The sequence below is a fragment of the Anastrepha ludens genome, chromosome 2, assembly GCF_028408465.1.
Source record: "Anastrepha ludens isolate Willacy chromosome 2, idAnaLude1.1, whole genome shotgun sequence".
In the NCBI taxonomy this organism is placed as follows: Eukaryota; Metazoa; Arthropoda; class Insecta; order Diptera; family Tephritidae; genus Anastrepha; species Anastrepha ludens.
The window spans coordinates 76,162,800-76,176,549 of NC_071498.1; the positions used below are offsets into that span (position 1 = coordinate 76,162,800).

Genomic DNA, 13,750 nt, shown 5'->3' on the forward strand with positions numbered 1-13,750 from the left:
GGGATAGCAGTTTGGCTTATTCGAATCTATACATGTATATATATACATATACCATATATATATACATATACATACATATATATATATATAGACATAATATTATGTATTTATTAGCAAATTTGTAAACATTAAAGTTCTGAGATTTCTCAACTATTTAATTTTTTATTTGATGATTCCTCGTAATTTTCCGGCCTCAAAAAATAAAAATCCATATTAGCAATATCGAAGCAATATCTTATAATTACAAATTAAACAGACCCTTTTACACCTTGTAAACAAATTACGTATGTGCATACACATGTGAAAATAACTGATGGAAATGGGCATCATTTCGTCTCGTGGTTAGTTTACTTTAAATAAAAGCGAAAGCAATTCCATTGAAATTTAGTTACAATTATCGGTAAGTTTATTTATTCTTTCCAATTGCTACCTTTGTCTCTGGAAAATAAAACAAAATTCGTTCTGTTAAAAAATATGGTGAATAATCACTAGACATTCTGTGAGCTACCACAGCGCGTTGACCTCTTCTAATATTTACAAAATCCTACTTGCCGCTTGATTTATCATAGCACCGATTCTTTATTTTAATGTTCCTAATACACAACAACAATCCTTTGCTCGTTTCGTTCATACGAGTACAGGGATCTTTTAGAAGGAGTAGTTGAATGATATATCCTAACTTAAATTTGTACCAAGACGTAACTATTTATTTTATGAAATGACTTTTGGTATATCCAGACGGTTCGAAAAAGCACAGTTGGCTATTTACGCTGCACGATATTCAAAAACAAGTAGGAGCAAATCTTCTTGAACAACAACTTGCTGTTTTTTCAAAAACAAAGCCCCCCCCACCATTAATGGCCATGTGGTCGGTGCTGGCATATCATTCGGACGTGTATCGAATCTCCGTGCATGAAATACCAAAATGATAGAAAAAATTATTTCGAATAGTGGTCGCCTCTCGGTAGAAATTGGCAAACCTGCGAGTGTATTTCTGCCATGAAATAGTTCAGGCTGTACTAAATGTAGATACATACAGTTCTTATGCCCTAGAATAGCGATATCGCTAGCTTTGTCCACTCTTTTATTCCCAGTTCACTTATAGTGTCCAATTGAGGCTTATTACAATTTTTTTGGAAGTACTTGACTAACATATTCGGACTATTAATAAGAATCTATGAATATCTCAACCGGAGAGCCAGAAAGCGGGAAAAATATTCTGTTTATGTAATTAATGTAACTAAAATCGGTTTTTCAGAATACCTCGATCACAGTGCTATTTATAAGTATATTCTGGCTATGTATATTCGACCACATAATGGGACCAAATCAGTTCGTAATCCTTTCCAAGATTGTTCACAGAAAATCATCAGCATTCGTATAAACGACTTATAGTATATATATATGTATATAATTGGCGCCCAAAAAGGGTGGTGTTTGGCCGAGCTCCTCCTATTTGTGGTGTGCGTCTTGATGTTTTACCACAAATAGAGGGACCTAAAGTTTCAAGCCGACTCCGAACGGCAGATATTTTTATGAGGGGCTTTTTCATGGCAGAAATACACTCGGAGGTTTGCCATTGCCTGCCGAGGGGCGACCGCTATTAGAAAAATGTTTTTCTTAATTTTGGTGTTTCACCGAGATACGAATCAACGTTCTCTCTGTGAATTTCGAATGGTAATCACGCACCCACCCATTCGGCTACGGCGGCCGACTTATGAGCCTATAAATGTAGAGATTTTGTGTACGCACATAATTGGCGAATACGTACTTTCTTAGGCGTTTGGCCCAACTTCTCCTTCAAGTTGTGGCATGCGCTAATGTTATCCTGCACGTGTCAGGGAGGTTCCGTGTGACAGATAGCGTATATGGAAATGGTAGTCATAGAAGCTAAAAAAGTGTTTAGCGATTAATTGTGTCTTATCATAAACAACAATTTAACCTTGCCATAATGAACTTAAAATACTTAAAATGCATTTTATCACAAAAACGGAGTTTTATTTTAAAATGAGGAGTACGCGATTTTAAAATTTTATTAAAGCCGGGAAAAATTTAAAGCAACTGACACGATCGTATTTAAACAACAAGATTCGTAGTCAAAGAATATTACGAGGTTTTGCTTAAAACAGAAAACATACCAGGAGCGAAAACTTACATACATATGTACATACATACATGCACATTTACTTCCGCAACGTTATGGCAAACACAAGTAAGTAAATTTTTGTTTTTTTATATGGATAGCTCTGTCTCTCTCATTTTAGCTAGAAACTAGTCTTAAGATACATATCTATGATAGAAAAAATTTTGAAAAACTAATTTTAAGTTCATTGACGTACGTCTGCGGGCCTTCATGGTTGTGAGTGATTTATATCGGCCATTTTTTTAGCTGCATGGGAACTATCGATATCGATAACTGTGATGTTGACATTTCTGTTCAGCAAGGTTTAGCAAGTCATCATTAATAGTTTAACGCCAGAACAACACTTCCAAATTGTGGGAATTTACTTTGAAAAAACTAAATGTCTTCGCGAAGTTCATAGAGCACTAGCAGCATTTCTTTCAAAATGAGAAAGAAGCTGCGGTCACGGCAAATGGAGAGCGATATCTAGCCATGCTGACTGAAATTTTGTTACCAAAAATTAATCAGCCAAACATCAGCAGCATTTGATTCCAACAAGACTTTGCAACTTGTCATATCATACAGCTCGAATCGATTAACAATCGATTTAAAGGACTGATCAAATCGGCCATGTAACTCGTACCCGTGGAAATTATCTACAAGATTATAACAAAAAAAAAATCGAACGAAATGTCTATTTTTACTATCATTTTAAGCTCTCAAACTCTTAAAAAAACGCCCGACATTTACAAGTTGGCGCAAAATCAAGCATCCAGATTTATTTGGAAAGGCAAATGGCTATGGACCGGAGAGTGGTAAAGTTATAGGACCCTTCAATTTGGAAGAATATTATAGCTGTTAGAGCATACACTCCACGACAAAATGATGACACAACAATATTTGACCAATTTTTACGCCTTTATTATAATTATTCTCGTTTTTTTTAATGCCCATTATTTTTTAATAAAAGTATGTTTAATCTATATATAAAAGATAGTCATGTTAGTTATACTATTTATAACTCGAGAACGGCTGAAAATTGGTGGAGAGGTAGCTTAGAACCAGGAGACGGGCATGGGATACTTTTTATCCCATTCGAACGCGTTTCCGTGAAGTCACCATAAAATGTGGTATAACAAAAACGCACCTGATAATGAATAACAAAACGCAAATGACAGCTAAACGTAATTTTGTCTATGATTAAGTAGAAAATTTGATAATATAAATTTTGTCAGAAATATATAATCACAGTAATTTGTATTCTCTTTGAATCATCATTATCAATGCCGCGACCAAGACGATCGAATCTTTCCCTACAAAGCCGTAATGCAAGAAGGATACGCAACATTGCGAATGAATGAAACGACTGAAGAAGCACAAGGAATTGCCCGTGAAGAGCGCCGCGGTAGTATGGTTCGACTTCGTGCTTCTCAATCACAAGAGCAAAGCGAGGCAGGCCGTGAAACGGCTCGGTTGGCAATGCGAAATCGTCGAGTGAATAACAGAGATCAACAAGTAGATCATTTTCGACGCACAAGAAGAGAATTATCAAGTGCTGATTTGAATCGAGCAGCGTTTCGATATGATTGCAACACTGATTACTGCTTGCATCCTAGCGTTTGCATTGGGCCAATGAGCGTTGTTTGCGAGTATTTTGGCGTATTGAAGTTTTCCGGAGAAACGCCCGGATTGCGCTGCCTTAATGGAAGAGTGAAATTGCCTTTATTGACTTTTTTGGACTGTCTAGCGACTTCCGTCAAACACTGCCAGTAATTCTAAGATCAACGGCTGCTCACGAAGTAAACGCTTGCTTCAAATCATCTAATCTATGGCGCTATGTGAAGAAACTTCAGCTGACAACAAACATGAGAGTTGCATTACTTAATGATACATCTACTGAAGATTTCTCTGAGCAATTACTGACTATCGATAATGGTCGAGTACCTGTCGACGAATCGAGCAGATTGATTTCATTTCCTCAGAATTTCTGTAACTTTGTCTCATTGAAAGACGAACTTATCAATAAAGTACGAGTATTCCCAACCATCATTAATAACTACAAAAATAATGAATGGTTGAGTGAGCGAGCAATTTTAGCGGCTAAGAATAAAGATGTAAATGACCTAAACTACATAATTCAAAATGATATCATTGGAACAATGCATTCATTCATATCCATTGACAGTGTAACAAATGCAGATGAAGCCACCAACTATCCAATTGAATTTTTAAACTCCTTGGATGTGCCTGGCTTATCACCGCACAATCTACGCCTGAAAGTTGGCTCCGTAGTAATCATGTTTCGAAACATAAGCCCACCAAAACTTTGCAATGGTACGCGTTTGGTGGTAAATAAATTGATGAACAATGTGATTTACGCGACGATAGATACTCAAAGAAAAATTCGAAGGTGAAGAAGTTCTCATTCCGAGGATCCCGATGATCCCAACCAATCCTCCGTTTGAGTTTAAAAGACTTCAATTTCTGATGCGTCTTGCAATCGCCATGACCATTAACAAATCACAAGGCCAATCCCTCAAAGTTTATGGTCTGAATCTAGAAAAGAAAGAATGTCGTGTATCACAAGGTGCTTAACTGAAGACTGCAATCTATTAAAGCTTCATTGAAATACTTGATTAATAAAAAAGTTAACTTAATAAAATAAAAAATCTGATTTTTTATTGCCTCTGAGGCGGAACAAAGTTCGCCGGGTCAGCTAGTAATAATTATAAGAATCAAAATTAGAAAAATAACAATTATAAAAATAATAATGGAATAACTTTTTTCCTGAATAAAAACCATGATTTTGAGTGATGGAAATCTCTACTTTGACCTTTGGGCAAAAAAACAAAAAAATAAATAATAAAAAAATTAACTTAATAAAATCAAAAATCTGCTTTTTTATTGCCTCTAGGATAGAACAAAGTTCGCTAGTTGCTTAATAAAAACCATATAAATCCAGTTTTAAAATTTTAATCACAAATAAGAAAAACTATTCATCTCGATTCCACGATTTTTATAATTTCTATATAGATATTTGGTAATTTATATTGGCAGTTTTATATTATAGTTTATTATATTTTAATACTATAATAATGTATAAGTTCGAAGTTGCTGAAAATACACCTGATTTTTTATAATTTTTATCTTTATAACTTTTTCCGTATAACGAAGGCACGACATTTTATTTTATGATATGCTTATGCTACCAAAGATAATGTATAACTTTCACATAATGCAGTTATAATTTTGGTTGTCTCTGTTCTGCTGGGCATTTTGATTTCTTTAACTCTTTACAATCAGCTTATTCAATGATAGAAATGGTATACATCAATACAATACCCCCTAAATATAACTACATACCTACATATTATATATGTAACACCACCGTCGGCCGCCGTAGCCGAATGGATTGGTGCGTGACTACCAATCTCGGTGAAACATCAAAATTAAGAAAAAGTTTTTTTCTAAAGCGTCGCCCCTCGGCAGTCAATGGTATATATATGTATATACATATATATTTATATGTGGCACAAGAACTATCTGCTGTTTCCAAATCAATCACCAAACCCGTAAATGGGTCATGGAGTTTACTTTTCTGCGTCATGATTTTGCCTTTACGTCAAAAATATGGTGCATTAACCTGCTAAAATTGAAGATATTTTTTATGTGTTGCCTAATATGTATGCACTCTTTAAAATCTCTATGCATTACATACTTATATTATATACTAATTTTGTATAGGGTTCTGCCTCAATTATTTCACTAAACAAAAGTACCGGTCATATAATACCTATAAAATAGGTTGCTTTATTTGTTCTGTCCCACTCACATGTAAATATCATTCAAGAATTTCCATATACTTATATTTACCTCCCTGATATATAGTTGAAAAAGTTTCCTCTATGTCGACAAAAACACAAATCCGTTTCGAGCAAACATTGCAACTAGTCAATGAGTAAATCAATTTTCACCCTTGAGGCCAACTTTCGCGTGACCAATAATTAGTTTATTGTGCTTTGGAACTTAGTATATATTCAAATTTATGTATATGTAAACACGTAGCATAATCCCACTGCTTTCAACGTATAGAAATATATGTACAAGAACATCCACTTTAGTATATTTTTGCCCATAACCAGTTGAATATTGCGCTTACGAGGGTGAACTAAAATAATGAAACTATTTTCACTTGATTCAAGACATTTCATTTATTTAACTGTTACCTTTGTTATTGTTAAGCAAATTCTATGTATTAAAGAATTCCTATAATTGTGTTTAGACATGCGGATGTTGTTTATTTACACTAGCTGTCAAGCCTCTATACCTAGAAAGAGTTATGTAATATATGTATTTAAGAAAGATGCATCGGAGTTACTTATTTTCTTCTGTATCTTATGCCTATTATGAAGTAACTGCAATACTTTTATGTAAATTAGAATGCACAAATATTAAATTTTAACCTGAAACGAACCCCGTTTGCGATTTGATATCGAGGAATTTCTCTAGAAAGTATTTCATTTTGTTTCAAAGCATAAACGAAACAAAATCGAATCGTTAATGTTGAAACGAAATAAATTAGCAAAAAAAGGTTTATTTCGCTGTCAACATGTAAAGGAAATGCTATGGCTTCGCATTTAAACGTACGAAGGTGTTCGTCGTTTGCAGACGATGTCTTGCCTGAACTGTTATGTACAAGTATAAGGCTGTCAAATCTGCTTTCTTGTTTTATATAATATTTTTGTGCATTTACCATTAAAATATGCTTTCAACAAACCGAATGCACGTTTTGCAAATTAAAACAATAGACACCGCAGCCTATTTTTAAAAGCAAGACATAAACTAAAAGAAAAGAAAGCTTTCACATTACATATACATAGTATATACATATATTTAATATTACAATAGAAGCAAAAACACCAAGAACATATACATATGTATGTATTTAATTTAGCAATAGCAACAAAAACATATAAGAAAAACATACCAATTCACGCTTATCAGATTCTACAGTATTGGTTAAAAGTTCAATATTTAAATTAAAGAAACGTAAACTAGTACTTTTGCTGTAGCCTTTTACTTGTATTAAAACAGAAAAAGCTCATACTACATATAGGACTTGTCACTTAGAAAGGAAATCACTTAGTTTTCACTAAGATTCGAATTGAAAACTCTCGTTTCACATTTGCTGAGGACACAGCTAGCATTATTTTGTACATCTTAGAAAACATTAACGTATCGCCTATCCGCTTCTTATTTCTTATACAATAGTTTCTGTCCAAACTTTGATATAAACTCGTACAAATTTTGAAACGAATACTCGAAACTTATCATAACGATAATGAACTGAATCGTTTCAATAGAAGGATTAAAGGCATTTATTTGTTAGAAGTTAAAGAACCTACACCTACCCTAGTATGCTTTTGCACATACTCGTACATGCCACTACATATGTATATATACCTACAAAGCTCCTTCGTGGCTTGAGTTCTAAGTTTATTCCTTATTAATTGGAAGAGAACCTTCCTTCACTGGAAAGTACCACTTTTCGTTTTGACCAACCTTGTTGCTATGGTATTTTGCTGTCGGCGGTGGTCAAGTATATCTTGACCAGTCCCGCGAATATCAAAATTTAAAACGCAATGGAATGCTATTAATATTCCTTATGTTACGACTAGGCTCGTGTTTATTCGAACACGTCTGTGCATATGTAAATGTATGCAACGTATTATAAATAAAAACAAATATTAGTGTTAATCCATATACCCACAATGGTCTTCCATAGGCTAAAATATATCAATATTATTCATATTTTTATTTAAAGAACTGATTTCACTCAATGTAATTTAAGTATAACTCAACAAGATAGAAGAGACATTTAACCTACAAATGAAGCCTGTTCGCATACCGTTAACAAGCTCTATGATTTCAACATATTCCGCAGTAGGCATTGAAGAATGCATCGAATTTTCTTTTCTTTTAGGTTCATTTTGGAACGTTAAAAAACACAAATACAATAATTCTTTTTGAAGCGTAAAACATACATAAATCGTCAAAATGGTCTGAACTTTTTACTTCACTTAATATTGGCGCGTACTTCATGTGTTAGGTGATTGACCGAGCCTCTTGGGTGTCTTGATTTTGCCGACGTACAGTTGCATGTCACCTCTAAACGGTAGATGATTTCTATGAGAAAGAGAGATACACTCAGAGCTTTATCATTGCCTGCCGCGGAGCGATCACTATTAGCAGCGATCACAAACCCACACGGCTATGGTTGATACTGTTGTCTAATGTTAAAACTAGAAACTTTCCAGTTTATCTCAAACATAAATGCATTTATAAAACGATCATGACCTGGAGGTGTATTAATGTACAAAAACTGTATTTTAAACATATAACAGCCATATAGTATATGCAAAATAAAGGGTCTTTCAAAAGCGACGCCTAGATATCAGTAGTGAATAATTCCTAGACGGTACCTTTTTTATGCCATTTGAAATTTGTCAAGAAGACATATCCACAATTTTACACGATAACATAACGCGTGAAATCATTGAAACTTATTATGAAAACGGTCTACCTTTAAAAACAACATATCGTAAAATTCGTGTCGATTTGGTGGAAATAATCGTCCACAATTCAAAGGTTGGTGGAAAAATTTAAAGAAACTGGTTCTGTCGGCGATCGAAAAAGGACAAGCAGAGAAAAATCTGGACGTTTCGTTGAGAATTTTGCTGCTGTATCGCAAAGTTGCTAAACAACCTTAAACATCAATATTTCGATGTTCTCAAAAATTAGACATTCATGAATCGACTGTTTGACGGATTTTACCTGTAGTTGTCTCATTTTGGATGTTTAAGTTATCTGATTTTTTCATATATAATTGCTAAGAGCCATATGTTGAATAAAAATAGTGAAACCAAAAAAAAAAAATAATCTACTACTTACATTTGTATTTTGTTTATTTTATAACAAAATCTTGGCGCGCCTTTTGAAAGACCTTTCAGTAAAGAGCAGTGATAGAAGCCTGTCATATAAACTTCCATAATGTGGAATAAGGAACATTTCAATATGACAAATTTTATTCTCAAGTTCAATGGTATATAAATTTTAAGCCCTTATTGTGACTCTTAAATTCTTTCAGGCAGGATTTGAGTTATAGGTACCAGTTAAACGGTTGTTGCATTGTTCTGGTTGGTTGGTTAGTTAAAGTGGTGATTCATCCAGAATCCAACTAGGGCTCCCGCAGCATTTTCTTGCCACATCCTCGTTATCAACATGTTTATCATTTATTTAATGCAAGACTATATCCAGTCTGTGCGGTTTAAGAACCTTATTAGGTTGTTGACGTACTATATAAGCCAGGCAGTTGTTCGAGACTCTCGAACAGCGGTTTGCCCAGGGTTAACATTCTATCCTTCCATAGGGCTGGGCATTCACAGAGGAAATGGAAGATTGTTTCCTTTTTCTCCGGTTGTTTACAACTATGTGTTGCGAGGGATGCCCATTTTGGTAGCTTGTTCTCCGATAGACCAAAAGCCAGTTAGACTGCCGTTAGTCTACCTTGCGTCCCGTCAACGATTGCTTAAGGGTGTAGGTGGACCATAACGTTCGGCTAATTTTGCATTTCGTCTGGTCTCTCCATCTACAATTCGCGATTTGGAGGTAATTTAGGGAAATTGTATTCTTGACTGCACCTAATGATGTGAATGCCGATTCTGCAAGAGGGTTACTCATGGCAGATCTCCTTCTTGCCACTTCATCTGCTTTTATGTTACCTTCAATGTTCCGATGTCTCCGGACCCAGAATAAGGTAACTTTATCGTTTTTACTCAAGGTGATAAGGCTATTCCTACTTTGTTCCACCCCCATAGAGGTTGTTGTAGCCGAATCCAGTGCCTGGATTGCAGCTTGGCTATCTGAAAGAATAGCGATATTGCCCTTAACAGATAAATCTGAGATTAGTAGCCTACAAGCTTCCCCAATTGCCAGCACTTACGCCTGGAAGACACTGCTGGTATTAGGGAGACGCACAGATTTTTCAATTTTAAGTCTATGAGAATATATACCAGCTCCAAACACCACTATCCATTTTATTGCCAGCTGTATAGACTTTAGTGTCGAAGTTGTTTAGTGAGAATCCCTTATTCCATTCCCCCTTAGATGGAAAGAAGAGTGGCAAAATTAACAAAAAAACATATGTTTTTCTTTCCAGCGACCCGCTTCATTTAGCCTATAACCGCCGTATACAACCATAATATATGCTTGTGTTATAGACCCCATCTTCTGCCAAACATATGTACGTTTACAGGCATATAAAGCAATTTCTGCTTTCCTTACCCGTTCTTCGACGTTTAATTTCCAGCTAAGCTTGGAGTCCAGAATTACCCCTAAGTATAGGGTGGGCCATGTAAAATTTGCTCTTTGAATCGGCTATAAAAAAACTAATGAATATATTTTCAAACTTTTTTTTTTATTTTGAAGATTGAACATTGTCATTTATGAATGAAAAATAATATTGTTCAAATGACTGCCACGACTAGCTTTACAGTAGGCCATTCGATCAACCCAATTTTTAAGCACATTTTCGATTGTTTGGGCTCCAATTTCATGAATGGCGACTTCAATTTTGGGTTTTAAAGCATCAATCGTCTCTGGATGGTTCGTATAGCATTTGTCCTTAACGGAATTTCGGCTGATTATTCGGTTTTCAAAAACGGTAGCCAAAAGTTCGAGTGTAACTTTAGCAGTGTGACAGTTGCACCGTCCTGTTGAAACCAAATGTCGTCCATGTCATCCTCTTCAATTGTTGGGAACAAAAATTCGTTGAGCATGTCACGGTAACGCTCGCCGTTTACTGTAACCGCGGCTCCTCGCTCATTTTCGAAAAAAAAATGGACGGATGATGCCGCCAGACCAAAAACCGCACCAAACAGTGACTCGTTGCGGATGCATTTGCTTCTCTACAGTAACGTGTGGATTTCTGAGCCCCAAATCCGACAATTTTGGTTATTGACGTAGCCTCCGATGTGAAAATCAGAAAAGAAGAAGAAGCCTCACCACTTTGGAAAAAGGTTTTCAATATTTCCCAATTTTGTTCAAGCGTATAGCGTCCCATTTCGTAAATGTCAAACCTTTAAGTAAATTATGAACACATTTGACATGTCATTTGTGTTACCATTCTCAAAAAAATAGATGGTTCGAAAAACAAACGTTATGTGGCCCACCCTGTACTTTGCACTGGATGAAAGTGGAAAAGTTTGTCCGTTAATATTATTGTTCCAATTCATACCAAATAGCTCACCACTATGTAGAAGGAGTTAATAAAATGTAAAACTAGCGCAAACATTTTTTTTTTTTTAATATTATATTATCTATTCTTGAATTATATTTTTTTTCTATAGCTACCGTTTATTACCCTTTTATCTTAGTTTTAATATATATGTAAATATATTATATGAGGATAATGAACCGTTGTTGGGAATCGCAATTAGTGCTACTTTTCTCTCATAAAAATTACCTTTCACGCTGTTCAAGGTTACGCAAAGCTTATGTCTCAATGAGATGACATTTTTAAAGAAAACAAAATGGCACAAAGTTTTTTCATAAATTTGTTGAAAACAATTACAACTAACCATTTCTTTTTAACAAATAATGCTAAATGTCTATAAATGGGTAGTGACTGGGTTCGAAACTCCGGGCATAAAACACCAAATGATGAACATTTTTTTTTCAATAGGGTTCGCTCCTCGGCAGGCAATGGCAAACCACCGAGTGTATTTTTGCTATGAAAAAACTCCTCATACAAACTATCTGCCGTCCGGAGGCGGCATAAGTCTGTAGGTACCTCCATGTGTGGAAGAACATCAAGACGCACACCACAAATAGGGGGAGGAGGTCGGTCAAACACCCAACAAAGGGTATATACGCCAAATACACGCTATATGGTATATATATATATATATATATTTATAATTTTTAAAAATAAAAAGTGTTACTTATATATTATTAAACGATGCGTTTTTAAGCAAAACGTATATACATATTTAACCACATAGATATGTATAAAATTGTGGACGATGACCAAAACTTAAATAAATTATGTAGAACACATCTAATGCGCTCTCTTAAGTAAAAACTAAAAAAAAAATATAACAGCGAAGCCACAGTATCACAGAAACCCTTGTTCTTGATGCCACCCAAAATTGCTTTTCTATCGCAACTTCCAAAAGTTTACAGATATTTCATAAAAATCAGAGATGCGAGCACTTTACTTCACAATAAAATAAATAAATGGAAAACGTACATCTGCATACATTTTGTGCAAATTGCTTTTCAAAAGGAAAGAGGAACACGTTATAAGTATACTTAAATTCTCATATTCATGAATATATTGTAAATACTGGCGTGTTTAACCAACAATTTTCATTATCACGAAATGGTATCAAAAATATACAGGAACAATCCATTCACTCATGTATTGTGCATGTATATAAGAAAAGCAGGATTTTATTATATAAAGCCTAACTCAATTTCCATATTCCAAAAAATACCTCACCTCCATCGCTGTTTGCCTTGAATGCGTAATTTTGTTCCAAAACAAAAGAAACTTCCAAAGGATCGAAAGTTTCATGCGCTATGACACATGCAAATGGCCTTTTAGATGTGGTCAATGCTTTGTCCTCGGCGGTCGCATTGGCTTTTAAGGCAATAACATTTAGTCCTGCGGAATGGCGCAAAACGTTTGACGGGCGGATATTTATACTTCTTCTCTATATTGAAATCGGTAGGCTCGGTTGTTCAAGTGAGGATGGAAAAGTGGAAATTGATAAATGAGAGATGTGCTGAAGAAAATTAACAAAATATTTAAGAGTAAACATGAATTTATTGTAAAATGTGTACTTCGTGTTTGGCCACTCTAATATTTTTGGTGATAATATAATATGAAAATTCTTAAAAGTGTTTATAGGATATAAAATGCATATATGTCTGTATGTTTGTACTATGATGAGGTAAATGGCTATGTAGAGAAGCGCAGTGACAAGAAGGTGAAGTGAATTTTTCGTGTTCGCCAGAGGCGAATTTATTTAAGCCGCTTTTGCTTTTAATATTATATATATATATGAGAAAACAGTTCACTGATTTATTGTAAGACAAATTATTTACCTTAATAAAATCTGATCATAATGCGTAAATTGTTCAACATCGAAATGGATTTGGAACAATTGGGTTAATAGTGCTCTGCTCCTCTTAATTTTCATCGTTTGTGATTACATGCTGAGCATTGCGGTATTTGTTTTCTTTGAGAACCCCCGAACCCTTCCAATCGTTATAAAAATAAATATCTACATATTTACTCACATACTGCAAAGTTCACAAACTTAAAGAAGATTAGCTGAACTTTTTACTAAACATATCTATGACAAAAAAGTAGTTCATATGCATGAGAAGGAATTTGAACATTACAAGTATACTTCTTCTCGTTGATTGACTTTACAACAGGCTAAGTGTTTGACCAATTTTGACCAACCAGAAACAAAGACAATTTTTTTTCTGAACAAGCTCCCGATAAAGAAATATGTATTATAAAAAACTAAATTTAATATAGAAAAGCTTTTGTCCTTG

At 34.6% G+C, this 13,750-nt stretch overlaps 1 long non-coding RNA gene across 1 annotated transcript; it reads right to left on the bottom strand.

Annotated features, from left to right (window-relative positions):
* Positions 1 to 6,001: 6,001 nt before the first annotated feature.
* LOC128858153 (uncharacterized) lies at positions 6,002 to 6,690 on the bottom strand. Its single transcript, XR_008453984.1, has 3 exons — positions 6,597 to 6,690; positions 6,349 to 6,449; positions 6,002 to 6,290 (listed from the first exon to the last, which is right to left on the bottom strand). It is a non-coding gene; the product is annotated as an uncharacterized LOC128858153 (long non-coding RNA).
* Between the last annotated feature and the right edge of the window lie 7,060 nt (positions 6,691 to 13,750).